We start from the raw sequence: 14,207 nt of genomic DNA on the forward strand, positions 1-14,207 counted from the left end.
GAGGGAGGTTTAGGTGTATATCTTCACAGTAAAAATTGCATGTGTACTGTAGAAGGTTGGATAGTCTCAAATAAATGTGCGCTTGCACAAGAATGTAGCATGCTCGCATACGAAACTAGCGTGCTGATATAGGGGATGGCATGCTCACAGGGAAGTATGGGATGTTCGCACACCATAGTATCTTCGCTGAAAACACTAATATGCTCGCGTTGGGTTGTGACAAGCTCGCCATGAAAAAGGGCATGCTTGTAGAAAAATGGCATTCTTAGTAAGAAAAACGACTTGTTCATACAAATGACATGTGAAAGAAAGAGCATGGTTGCAGATAAGAAGGTTGCACTCTCTTAGCAAATCAACGTGGAGAAGGAAAACGTTCATGTACATGTTCGCACAAAAGTTGCATGTATGCTGAGGAAGATAGATACTATAGCAAAGAAATGTGCGCTTGTACAGGAATGTTACATGCTCGCCTATACTGAGGTAGCGTGCTTATATATGAAAGTGGCATGCTTACAGGGAAATGGCATGTTCACGCAAGATCGTAGGTTTCTCGCTCAGAAATATGCTTGCGCCTGGGTGTGACATGCTCGCCCTAAAGTGGGGCATGCTTGGAAACAAATGGCAGCCTCAGAAATACAGCGACTTGTCCATGGGTTAAACTGACATGTTGAAAATGAAAGTGCTCATTCGCTTAGCAAAATACATGCTCAAAGAGAAAAATTAATGTAGATGTTCACACAAAAATGTTGCATCTAGGTTGAAGAAGTAGCATGCTATAGCAAATAAATGTGTGCTCGCAGAGGAAATAAGAATGCTCAGACAGGAAAGGGACATGCTCACTCAATAAAATAAGATGCCCTTAAACAGTTATATGCTCACAGACTTGCCACATGCTCGCATTAGAAAGTTGATGCTGAAACAATAAGTGACATGTTCGCATATGAACTAACGTCTTTGCAAAGCAAAATATCCTGCTCTCTGAGGGAACTGGGTTCATCACAGGGGAACTGCATTTCTGTCATAGACAAATGATATGCTAACGTAGGTATGTGACATGCTCGGTCATGACTGGATGCATGCACGCGATCGAAAATGTGAGCATATCATCTTCCTTTCCTAGCTTTTGCTCGCAGATTGAGTAAGTTTCGCGACATAGCCTGTAACAATTTATTGAAAAAATAGTCGCGAAATAATTCGTGCGTAAATGTAAATTTTTTGTTCCCTCTTTCCATATTGGACATGTGATTGGGAAGAGTTGAGATAAATGCTGCACTTCGGCCATTGATAGAGCGTCTCATACACGCACGCCGTTGTAGAAGCATGAAGGCCGCTGATAACTACGCCAACTGCACGTTGCCTTCGTATGGCCTCCGTCGGTCCTGAAACACGCGTCCTTAATTCAGACAACCCTCCCCCCCTGGAAACAAGCCTAATTCTGAAGTTGAACTTTCAGGTTATGATGTATTGGAGAGCACCGTTGAAATCATGTCCCCCAAAACCTAACACACGAGTGTTGCGTCATGCGGATGGCGAGCACTTTGAACATGATCCACGTCGTGGCTGGCATATTTTGCTGCAGCCAACTTTCCACTTCTGTTGCTCATCAGCACCAGCGAAGACCCGTTGATCCTGTGCTCGAGCCCGACTGTGGAAGGGGCGAGGGTCTCGCCGGAGGGTCCTGCAGACCCCTTATCACACTGCACAGGGGAGGGCTCCGTGCTCCTTTGCTGAGCATGAGTGCTTTGGGCATGCCCTATATTTATTTATTTATTTGAAAATATTGCAGGCCAATAGCTGGCCCATGCAGGAGTGGCAATACAAGGCATTTGAACATTCACACATAAAAAATAAAATAAAAGGGCAGTTCATGCGGTAGCAATCAGTAAGCAAAGTAACAAATACAACACTGAATTCTTCACGAAATACTCCTCTAGAGCATTACTAAAATTAGATGACTGGAAAATGGCCTCAGGTAGACAGTTCCAATCTGCAACGGTCCGCGAAAAAAAAGACTGTGCTTGAAAGTGTCAGTCCAATGTGCTTGCCTTGAGGGGCAATATGACTACAGCGTGGAGTTTTGAGCCACTCTTGCCCGACCGGATATGGTCTTCTAAGGCACTGTGTTTACTTGCCTGAGGGATTCATGACTGCAATGCGAAGATCTGAACACTCCCGCCTGCCGGATTTGCCTTATTGTAGCAGAGTCACACTGCCACGGAGCACCTTTCCTCCCAAGGCAAGAGCTCGAGAAAACAATAGACTATGCATGAGCATGTCCTTCCCAGCGGATCTGCCGCCTTCCTTATCCATACTCTAGACTTGGCTGCTGCTTGTGCTGAACTGGAATATTTTCTGATCTGAGATATATTTATTTATATATTTATTTAAAATGTCATTTGGTGTTAACTAACATTATTACTATTACTTTACTTTTCTCCGTTCACCTCATTTTTGATCACTTTTTTGTTGTTTTAATGTTACATATATCCGCATTTTTCCTCTTCATGTTGCCGTAATTATTTTTCGTTGGCTGCTATATTATATTTTTGCGTTTCAGGCATTCTTTTTTTTTCGGTGTACTTAATGTACAGCTTTCTCCCACCCGATTCGGACGAAATTTTATTCTCTGAATTCACAGTGATCATCTTCTAAAATTGTCGAGGATTTCATGCGCTATGTTTTGTGTGCCTTCGTGCCTCCATTTTGTTTACTACAGACGACACGTTTTAGTGTCTTTGTAATCGCTTTCTAGAACTTTTTTTCTTTATTTTTATAGTGCTGTAGTGTGCTTAGCATGCTCGATTTAAAGTCATATTTTCTTTGTATTGGCTAATTCTTAGTGCACAAGAACATCTTCCCGTTTACCATCAATAGTCTGATTCATTCTTCTTGATACCACTTTTTTATTAGGAGTCTCATTAGATTGTCATGAATTTTCGGCCTCTCCTGACTTTACTGGGATTGCATACATATTGTTACGAGTACTACCGGAGACGCCCAGGGGCTGCTCGACGGCTCAGTAATGTTGCTTGCCAACATTTTCTCTACTTCGTCCTGAATGATCCTGCGTTCGGAAAGAGCAACTCTGTAAGGCCGTCGATGAATAGTCGGGCATCTCCAGTATCAATACGATGTGTGACGACGGACGTTTGGCCCAGGGATCCGTGACCGAAATCAAAAATGTCGCTGAATGACCGCAAAAGGCCGGCAAGGGCGCTAGCATATTCGGGACGCAGGTCAGAGGCAACCATGGCTGAGATGCGGTCCTCCGGACTATGTGATGGGACAGGTTGTGCAGGTACGTCGGCGTGGCGGTCGGACAGCACTGCAGAAATGGTAAAGATGGACAAAGGCGACAGCTCGGCAAGGAAAATGCCCTCCGGGAGAACTTGTGAAGACATGCTGAAGTTGAGTACAGGAATGTAGGTGAGGTTATTCTCGACGTGTACAATGTTATGAGGTAAGACGATGTTGCGCTGTAGAGTGACGTCGGTGATGGGGTTGACAACGTAGTCGCCATCAGGAAGGGAGGGAAAAGGTGACATGGGCACGTATACTGCTGCCTCGGGAGGTAGGCGAGTAAATGTACTGGAGCGGAGGCGAGGCTGGGATTGGTCAGCACTGGGGTCGTTAACACAATAGGGCAGGGCTATGCGCAGAAGTCCGGCGGAACAGTCAATGAGAGCGGAATGGGCTGTTAAAAAGTCTAGGCCTAAAATCACGTCTTGAGGACAAGTATTAAGGACGGCGAAGAGCACAGGGACATGGTGGCCGGCGATGCTAACGCGTGCAGTGCACATTCCGATGATGGCAGCAGTTTTTCCATCAGCAACGCGAACTGTAGAGGTGTTAGCGGGCGTAAGAACTTTTTTGAGGCGCTGGCGGAACGACGAACTAAGAACTGAAATATGAGCTCCAGTGTCAATGAGAGCGGGCACAGGGACTCGATCTACGAGGACATTGATCAGGTTGCGGCGTGGTGCGATGGTCGAAACACAGTTGGCTGTCCGGGTTGGTAACGCAGCGTCACGTCCGGGCGCTGCGTTGCCTAGTTTCCCGAGTAGGTGCCTTGGTACGTTGGGGACAAGCTGTGGCGACGAGTAGGTGATCGGGAATGGTGGGCTTGAGGTGATGGAGAACGGCTAGGGCGACGGTCTTGCTCTGTGCTCTCAGTATGAAGATGTGCTGGGGTGACAGAAACGGGTCGTGGTGCATAATAGTTATGGCGGGCAGGGCTGTAATAGGGTTGAGAGGGGGGAGCCGGACGGCTGCGGCAATAGCGGGATGTATGGCCAGCTCGACAGCAGACGAAGCAAATACGCCTATCGTCAGATGTGCGCCACTCCGCAGGATTGCGGGTAGGGTAGCGCGGTGTGTAGGGCGGGATTGTGGCAGCAGCAGCAACCACTGGGATTGGCTGTGGTGCAGGGGGGGGTGGGGCAGGATTTGAAACGAGGCCCACATTAGCGAATTCTTGGCGGACAACAGCCTGTATCATAGCTATTGTTGCCTGTGCAGGAGGTGACGTATGTGTAACAGGAGTCAAGGCCTCGATTTCTCTGCGGACGATGGTAGTAAAGTTATTCTGACTTGAAGGCTGCTGTAACGTGGGCAAGTCTTCACATGAGGATGTAGTCGCCGTGTTGGGAAGGCGCTGAAACCGATGGACGATGCGGCGCTGCTTCGCCTGTTCGAAACGGCGACAGACTTGCAGGACTGAGTCCACCGTAGAGCAGTCTTTGCAGAGAAGTATATTGAATGCGTCATCGGCGATACCCTTAAGTATATGGCCCACTTTATCATCTTCGGTCATGGAGGTATTCACCTTTCGACACAATGCGAGAACATCCTGTATGTAGGCCAGGTATGACTTGGTTGACGACTGAGCCCGAGTAGCCAGGTCTTTTTTGGCTGCCAGAGCTCGCCCAATTGGTTTGCCGAATAAGTCCTGCAGTTTTTGTTTGCAGATGTACCACGTAGGCATCTCCTGTTCGTGATTGGTAAACCAGGTCTTCGCCGTTCCCGCCAGATAGAAGATGATGTTTGCCAGCATTATGCTAGCATCCCAGCGGTTATTCTTGCTGCACCTTTCATATTCGTCGAGCCAATCTTCAACGTCCTTGTTGTCTTCGCCGTTAAAGATAGGCGGATGACGGATTTTGGTTAAAACCATGGGGGCAGCTGGAGTTTCCGTAGCGGGTGATGCGTCCTGGGATGCCATGCTTACTCCGGTAGTCGGTGGGGTGAGCTCAGGGAGATGACGTCCACTGCGCAAATACAGGTTTCTGGCGTGAAAGTACGAGGAGCTGTGTCAAGGGGAATCGAAAGTACCTCCACCAAGGTGTTACGGGGTAGTTCAGCTTGTAGCAGAGGGCGGACACCGAAGACAAGGCTTTCCAACGGACGTTCTCTGTAGGCACCAGCTGACGCTGTTGAACGTCGTCTTCTCTCCAAAAACTCACGAGAGTCTTCTTCTTCTTTCCTTATGCGTATGCGTTCTTCTTTCCTTATGCGTTGCACCGCCTAATGTGACACTATATACATATTTTCTTCCTTTTCTTTTCTCTCTCACATCAATGATACATGCTGTACCTGCTCTTGTTCATACTATCACTAAATACATGTTGGGGCTGTTTTTAGATTTTTTGCTCTTTTTTACTTATTTTCTTATATTTTTGCATCGTTTTCTTATTTTCCCTCTTTTTCTGGTTTTGTTGCAAAAGGATTACCTTCGAAAGAAAGCTATAATGTACGTACGGACCTGTTTCTTTTTCTCAGTTTCAGCTGCATGTCCATCAATAATAACTGCCGAACGATCGACTCTTGACACAAGCGCTCTTACAAAACGAAATTCGCCAACCTCATGAGGCTTCATAGTGTTGCTGTCAGCTTACACTGAGGTTGCCCACAAACCAAGCCAGACATTTTATCACCGGCAGCAGCAGAACATTATTGGACTTTTGTCAACCCGCATGCGCAACCGTACATTAAATGGCTAATAAATAGAGTATTCTCAAACCAAAATTTAGCGTTGCACAGTATCGACAATCCTAATTCAGAGGTAGACAAGATCATGAGGTTTTAACCTATTCTCATAATGTTCCCCACCTCTGGCTTCAAAAGGTCGTTTTGCTGCTTTCTTCGTGCTAAACTTATAATGTCACATACAGCAGATATGCCATGAAGCCGGTTTCCTTTTACTTGCTTTACTTGACACGGTGGCTGACTGATTTTGATGTTTCGCTACTGATTACAAAGGCATGGTTCAATCCCGGCCACGCAGGGACCGTAGTTCGGTGCAGGTCAAATAGCAATAAAGCTCATCTCCTTCACATGTCAATGCACGTTAATAAACCCAATGGGCTCTTAATCATTCCGGGCCCCTTCATTTGCACATCGGTAGCTTCGATATGTTAAACCCGCTATTTTTTTACTTGATTCATGTAGTGGCAGCAGTATCGCCCTCTATCCGTTGTGGTAACGCGCTAATTATGTTTCGATGGCAGTTATTTGCTTTTAATGCTGACGAATCTCCAGTAGCAACGAGGATTGGACACACTATATAGGTGACACGGGGATAAAGACTTTCCATTGTTTTTGTGTTCATATTAGAACGTCCTTTGGCGACGAGTTAAAAACATTGAGTCATATATAGTCTAAGGCTTTACCGCGTGCGTGTGAACTGAATGGGGATGTATAGCAGAGCACGCTCTACACCCTTCAGGAATTCACCTCATTATAACAACCTCTATTACTTGAGAAGAGTCGCTAACGGCTTGATAATGCTTCGCGACCATAGATTTGCAGAACTACGGGGCTTTTAGAAAACGCGTATGTGGGAAATATCTCTCACGAAATACTGTTCGCGGGAGTGCCGTTCGACTGGGGTGCACTGCCTTGAATGAGGGGCAGACGACGTGACTTTCATGGAAAGTGTGTTTGGTTAAGGGGCTCTTAAAGTTTCCTGCAATCTCTCGGATAAAAGAGCGAATAACAACCGAGAAAACACCGGGGACATTGAGCCTCGACTTTTCGGTATGACGTGCCAGGGTTATAATAGCTCCCGTCAACGGCTACCCTTGCGGATCCTCGTTAATCTAACTCTCTTATCACGAATATTGCAATTTCTGTGTAATACTCCAAACAAACTCAATAATATACAATCGCAAACTACCACATTATATAATGTTCTAGAGAACTCGACATAAACTCCCGCCTTGAGCAAGCAAGCTATAGCATGAAGATCCAAATGTCCCGGTGAGTTCCATTCCCATCTCAAAGGAATTACCCGAGTTGGTGGCTCCTGTCAACTCGATTTCATGTAGTTTTGTGACGTTACACAACTCTCTGACCAATCAGAGCACGGCCATGCCACCTGCCATCTACCACTTCCTAGAGGCATTAATGTAGTTTTTCGCTCACAGCGCCAGACTTTCTTGAAAGGAGGCGTTAAAAGCAGCTATGCAGCCACAGCTCATCGGAGACAAGAATAGTGGTGAGAAAAAGAAAATAATAATAACAATAGAATTAACAAGAGACATACATGCAAATACGGTGCATTTAACATGATTTTGATGTGGCGCCCAGCACCGCTCGTGTTAGGACGTGCGAGGAGGTGGCATGGTATATGCGTCCAAGACAGAAAGCTGTCGGGCCTCCTAGCAAACAGCGGAACGCGGTAGCCAGCTCTAAGCTACCCCCTGTAACGAGCGACACGCATATCAACAGAGTGGACGATGACGCGCGAGTCACGGAACACAGCAGCAATCCTATACTCGTTATGGGCAGCATGGGCAGCGCCTAATACGAGTGGCAGCCTGAGAACCAAGTCCACCGCTCGCTGCAGCCCGTGCATGGGTGTCCTCATCTGGGACCATTCCGCAGCGGCAGCAACGTGAAACATGCGCCCCGAGTGCAACAGGAAAGGGCACGGAGAATAAAGTTTCCGAAGGGCCGGCTGCCTCGTCTCTTTCTGCTTTTATTGTTCCTCGTTCCTTCCTTCCTATCGCAGTCGTTGATGCCTGGCTCCTTCTGGATCCTTCTACTCCTCGTCTTCGAACCATTCCCAACAGGTAACGCGAGACATTCGCCCTGCAATGGCTAAGGAAAGAAGGAGGGAAGCATAAGAGAACAAAGTTTGGGGGAACGGCCCGATCTCGGGCCCCGCTGCTTTTCTTTGTAACTTGCGTTCTTTCCTTCATCGGCTGGCGTTTGCTTCAGCGTTGGGGTTATAAGGCCCCGCCAGCAGCAGCAACAGCAGCGGCAGGAGCCGAAGCGGTGTTGTGCATCGCGTCATCATCAGGGCCGAGCGAACGGCACGATCCCACCAGAGCCGCTCGGATCGACTCAATCCGGTTTAGATTCCCATGGCGGCGGCGGTGCGCGCGCACACACATCAGCGCGGGGCCAGCACCCGGGCACACCATTACGGTTTCGCCTTCGGCCGGCCAGATATCTGGCGCCCCGGCGGCGCTGCGTGCCCCTTTCGACGATGGAAGAAGAGGAATTGCGTCCAAAGGCAGTCGAAGTGGCATGGGTGCTCGCGGCAGCGTTGGAGCGAAACGTTGTAACCGCGGTACATTACGGAGTAACGAGGCGGTTGCGGAGCTATAGATCTGTGCTCATTCAGACCTCCCGGTGAGATCTGTACTAGGACTCAAAATGGTACAAAAGATACAAGACGTAGTACCCTGCCCTGCGCCGATACTGTCAGTCTTGTAACAGTGTCACTTATAGTTACTGCCCACAGAAGGACAATATCTATATTTTGAGCATACCATCCCGTCAAGGCTGTGTCATTCACGACCGTTATTCTGCGCTATTCGCTTCTCCATGAAAGGGTCTTGTAAGCCAGCGAGGTTTTTGTGGTCTGCAAAAGTTAGATATATGCGCACATGGACTTATCACGTGCGTTGTGTTGAAGCGCGAAATAGTCAGAACGATGTAAAACTTAGTAAACTGGTGGTAGTTCCCGCAGATGCCATTCAGTATTATAGATAACCGCTCGTTCAAAAGTGGCTGATTTGAATTTAAAGTGCCACTAGGCATGCAGAATCCGACGTAAGGAAGCAACGAATATGGCGTCGTTGAATACTAAAGCATGCACATGGACACATGAGTTCGACTATCTTTTCCTTTTTAAGCTGAATTCTTTTTCATTTCGAACATTGGTCAGGTAAAATAAATTAAAGTATCAGCTACAGGTAGAACCTAAATGATTCTGTAAAGCTCTTTCTATGTGTGCAACCCATCATTTTCATACCATAGGGGGCATCATCAATATATCTAAAAAGAAAAATCCAACAGGGACGCAGACGCAAAACGTGGGTGGCTTGTATTCGTGAAAATACAGTATATTCCCCAAACACACCTCGCGGTTGCGCGCAACAAATTGTTTTACCGGCGTGTCATTGGATTAGCGCGGCCGATGTCAAAGGTGCGAAGAACAGACACGCACCCCCGCACACAGACGTGCACATACACAGTCCGCCTCTCCCGCAGCGCTACCGGAGAGCCACAGGCACAGGTGTCACTCGGAGCAGAGTCGTGCGTCCCAATTATGGAAATGATGCGCGCGACCTGTGTCAACAGCTTGCCCGCCAGGCTGGCGCGTCAACGCCCGCTGCGATTCCAGATGCGGTCGTGGCCATTTTCAGGCTTATTTACGGGCGCCGTGCGCAGTATGTAGCATCCCCAACAGGCGCCGGGCATCGCGCTATGTCAGCTCTCTCGCTCTCCCTAGCTCCTCTCCTCTCCGTCGCACCTTCACCGGGTTTCCTAAGCGCACCGCTTGATTCGCTTTCCGCAGCTGTTGTGAACTCCGTTGGGCTGCCTAGTTGCGGTTCTTCCACGCACCCGCTCTAGCCAAATATGTGCAGCGTTTCACAACGCCATCTTAGCACTCTGCAGTGTGCACGCTACAAAGTGCATAGCAAGAGTGCAAGGTGTGGAGCTACTTGGTATCACTTAATAAAACATAAAATTACATTAAGACATAGGAGAGATTTAGACAGGACGAGCACTTCCTTCCTGTGTCATGTCCTTAGCGCAATTTTATGTTTTATTAAGTGCAGAGCGTGCATTTTAGCTCACACAGCAGCCGAATTGCGGATTTCTTAGTGTTAGTTGCAATAAATGCACCTGTCCTTTTCGATTTGTTGCTTCTGTAACAGAAGATACAAAGGAGCGTATTATATTTGATAAGTCGCGCCAAGCTGGCCTACACCGCTGTCGAAATCGATAGAACAAGATGAAATAAAACACCGCTGTTGAGGACGGAGCCCATGTTCCGTATATGCAGTCTTGCATTCAGTCACTTGGGCTTTACTGAGTTCACTCTAAACCTAATCAGTTAACGTAACCAGTGATCACCTATACTTGAAAAGCTATATGTGTAATTCTGTTCAGACTGTCAGATAACTTATTAAGTACATCAACGCGACTGGCTTTTCTTTGTACGGCATTTTTTTGTTTTTCGTTACATTTTATTTATTGCCCCAGAAAAGTTTTTGGAAGCGTCCCACGGATAAAAGCTGTTAAAACAGCTTGACTAGGCTGAGGAACCTTGTCACGGCACATGGTGGTACAAATCTCTCTCGAGAGAACAGCAAAGCGCAAAGCAATAACTTGGCCACTGAGAGCAATCAAGTTACAAAGCAGGAACAGCTGTAGAAAAACAGAATGACGCAACGGTGCTCATAAAAAAATAAAAAGGACGAATAGTTTTACGATCAAAAGTGTATTTGTGCAAAGTGCCTAAAATGTAAACGTAAGAGGTAAGAATAAAATGGCATAAAATATCCAGAGCTCAACTCAGTTTAAATATACGAAAAATAGTTACTGAACCGATGCAGTACCTCTACAAAAGCCTACTCCATATTTCGGAAAAGTTATCGACGCCGTTAATTGTAGGAATTCCCTATCTGACACTGCATGCGCCTGCACAGCTCCTTTCTTTAGCGTAAGCAAATACTAGCAGGCGTACTGACCTAGATCAGCATACACGCTCGTACAATCATCGCTAATCAAGCATCAAGAAGCGAACTGTGCTCACCGTCAGTCGGTTCCACTAAATAATGGAGGTATAAGTAACACCAGCGATGTTGACGAATGCTTATGCTCACACTACTATTGCGGTGCTTGTTTTCCGAGGCTGTGATTCTGTTACTTTTACAGGCAATCTGACAGCATGTTCAACCTTTGTCGAGAGTCCATATCTCATGGGGACTGCTTTCAAACAGTAGTGGTGGTTTTGGCCTTTCGTAGAATTCGAGGAATGTTTAAATTTCGGAGACCTGAAAAGAAGAGCCCTATTCACCTTCGGGGGACTCGAAAAGCTTGCGGTTCACAACGATTCGCAAACCGTGATGTACAGTTAAACGCCTTCTGCTCTTAAAGTTTAGACAAAGGCTGTCCTGAGGCTATCCGTCAATGGCTACCTTATGTTGTACGCATCGGCGAATAGCAGAAACAGTGGTTCGAATTTTTGACGAGTGGAGTCTTCTCTGTGGCTCATGGAGGTCAAGTCCTTAGGAATGAACGACCTGAAAGTTGGATTCCCGGTTTCTTTGACATCCTTCCTTAGGGAATAGTATGCGGGAATAAGGGACATTTGATGAAATCCATCGTAGGAATAACGCAAAAATTATCATTACTGTACAGTAAACCGAAATAATTAAACGTCCTAACCTTCTTAGTTTTGAGAGTTTGTAAACATTGCAATCAGCGTCAACAGTCGCTCATTCCTTCGCGGCTTTAGGTCAATTAGACTGAATGAGATATGTTTAACAGACTTTTATTTAATGTAATCTTACGTGGGCATAGCAGGTCGCATGTTTCGCGCAATACCGAAACATTTTCAAGAGCAAGTCTTCGTGTGTGTGGAGAAGTAACCTGGGAAGTAACAAACGCGCAAAGTGCAAAAGTATGTGCGATGTTTGTTTGTTCTTAATGCACGCATGTACAGGAATATGATAGGGAACAAAGACTTCGCGCTCAAGAGCAAACTCGATGTCTATACTGCTGGTCGAAAGCCTGAAGCATGCACCACAGACATCCGTAGGGAGGAGAACTACTGAAAAGTAAGAAAATTGTGACTTTTTGATCACACTTATGCAGTGTTTATGGGTTGATTGCTAATAATGTGCTTCCTTTTAAAGTGGAGCTGTCTGTACATCAATAAATCCAGAAAGACAGGGCGAGCCTTAATTTACATCTACTTAGTGTGTATCAACAAAACTGATAATTTTTTAGGCTTTTCCAATAGCATTTGTGAGCTACCCTCTGCACCTCTCTTGCCTGTCCCACCTCCCCCCTTCTATTTTTAGCTCACAGGCATAAACATCTGGACTTCGGTGGCGAACTTCCATTGGCCAGCAGATGAATACGGAAGTTGTCAATCCATTCCAATTGGTCATATGTTAATTATTCGGGACAGATGACGTCGTTGACTTTACTTCACTGACAAGCGCACTAATTTTAGTAAACCATCAACTCAGCAAATCCTACATGATACAGCTCTCAAGTTAAAATTAAAATTGGAGCTATCATTAAGTGAAAACCTGGATAAACTGCGTGATTCTCGATTCCTTTTCAGTGGTGTAATGTGCAAGAGCTGTTAAATGTAAATAGGAGGCGACTGCGCTTAAAATTTTAATTTAATGCAAACCATAATGAACGACATTTTTTGGTGCATCGTGTAATTCGCACAATGGCAAATGCTGTTCAAGGATGCATGGAATGAGGACGATGAAATTGAATTTTCGATATATTGCTTTCCATGCATACTCCCGATAGCATCAACACTTGTGAAATGTTTCAGACATGCAGGGACTAAAAGAAGCATCTGACGATCAAAAAAGGAAGAGGCACCGCAAACGCGTTGAGTTCATCGAGGCCAGCCGTAGCTGCACGGGCGGTCCCATGCAGCTGTTGCGGCATTGCGTGTAACTCGTATAAATGCGTTGACTGATCCGAGTGATCGTTACGCCGGCAGTTGGCCTCGTGGTCGGTGACAGCGGCGGCAGCTGCGACCTGTCGACGCCATTCACGTGATGCGCACACACGCGCCGACAGACGGCGTGCGAGCATGTTGCGCACACACGTGGGGCCGTTATTTGCAAGCGGTCGAATTCGTCCTTACTAGTAGATGGCAGCGTCATGGATCCTAGCGTCGCGGTTTCCAGCGAGCTGTTTAACTACTGGGAACTCTGCGAAAAATTCCTGGCCGTTGGCGCATTTATATGACTACTCGAGTTCCAAGTGCAACGTTTTGCTGGGGGAAAACATTTGCTTTAATGATTCCTTTTGTGGGCGCCACATTGTTGCTTCCTCGCTGATAATAGCTTCAGTGTAAGAGATCGCTTGGGTACACGTGTTGATGAGAAAAGGTTGTAAGGAAAGGAAGAACAAATACGTATATTATGGTGTCTGAGCAAAGCCAGTTATACAGCAGTACTCTTACTTTTTGATGCATACCCAGTTTTCAACTATATAGCGCTCCTCTCCAATCAGCCATTACAAGCGAGCGGCGCCAGTGCCGCTGAGCCTCTCCTCGGGCGGCACGTTTCGATGCTGCTATTGCGGACAGACTTCCCACGTTCCTCCAGTCTTGCCCTACTCTTACTCCGCCTTCAACGCTAATCAACCTCCGACTAGTTGCTGTGGCAAGCATCTTCCAGTAAGTCCCTGATGCCAGTACTACAGCGGCGACTGGAAAGTTTAAACCCATGCCTTTATGCTTTTGTCATACCCCGCCTATCAGGGTAGCCGCCTTCACACGTTCCTCTGCTTCCATCACAATGCCTTTTTGTCTATTATTGGTCATTCTTACACTTTACTCCTTTTTACGCTTAAGCACCTCGATGGTGGGGAGGGGTACTTGATTCCAGTTATATCTTTCGACTGTGCGCGCCTCCGGACACACCCACCGTATACTCTCCCCATTGAATTGCCGCGAACATTCGGATGGTTATTGCGGTACCTGTCCATGTCCCTCGGTTGAACGTTAGGAAGGTCTCGCTATGCAGAAAATTTAGAGCTTGAAAATGAAAGAAGAAATGAACAGGACAGCAAATACGCAAGCGCAACCCAATTGCACCCGCATGTGTAATGTCATAACTTACCTTGACCGGGGTGCACACTTCAGGTGTTCGTGCTGTGTTCAGGTCGACGTCAATGGAGGATTCTTCACGACACGCACTGCGTAA

The sequence above is a fragment of the Amblyomma maculatum genome, chromosome 9, assembly GCF_055883805.1.
Source record: "Amblyomma maculatum isolate TAMU_Amacu chromosome 9, ASM5588380v1, whole genome shotgun sequence".
NCBI classification, from domain to species: Eukaryota; Metazoa; Arthropoda; class Arachnida; order Ixodida; family Ixodidae; genus Amblyomma; species Amblyomma maculatum.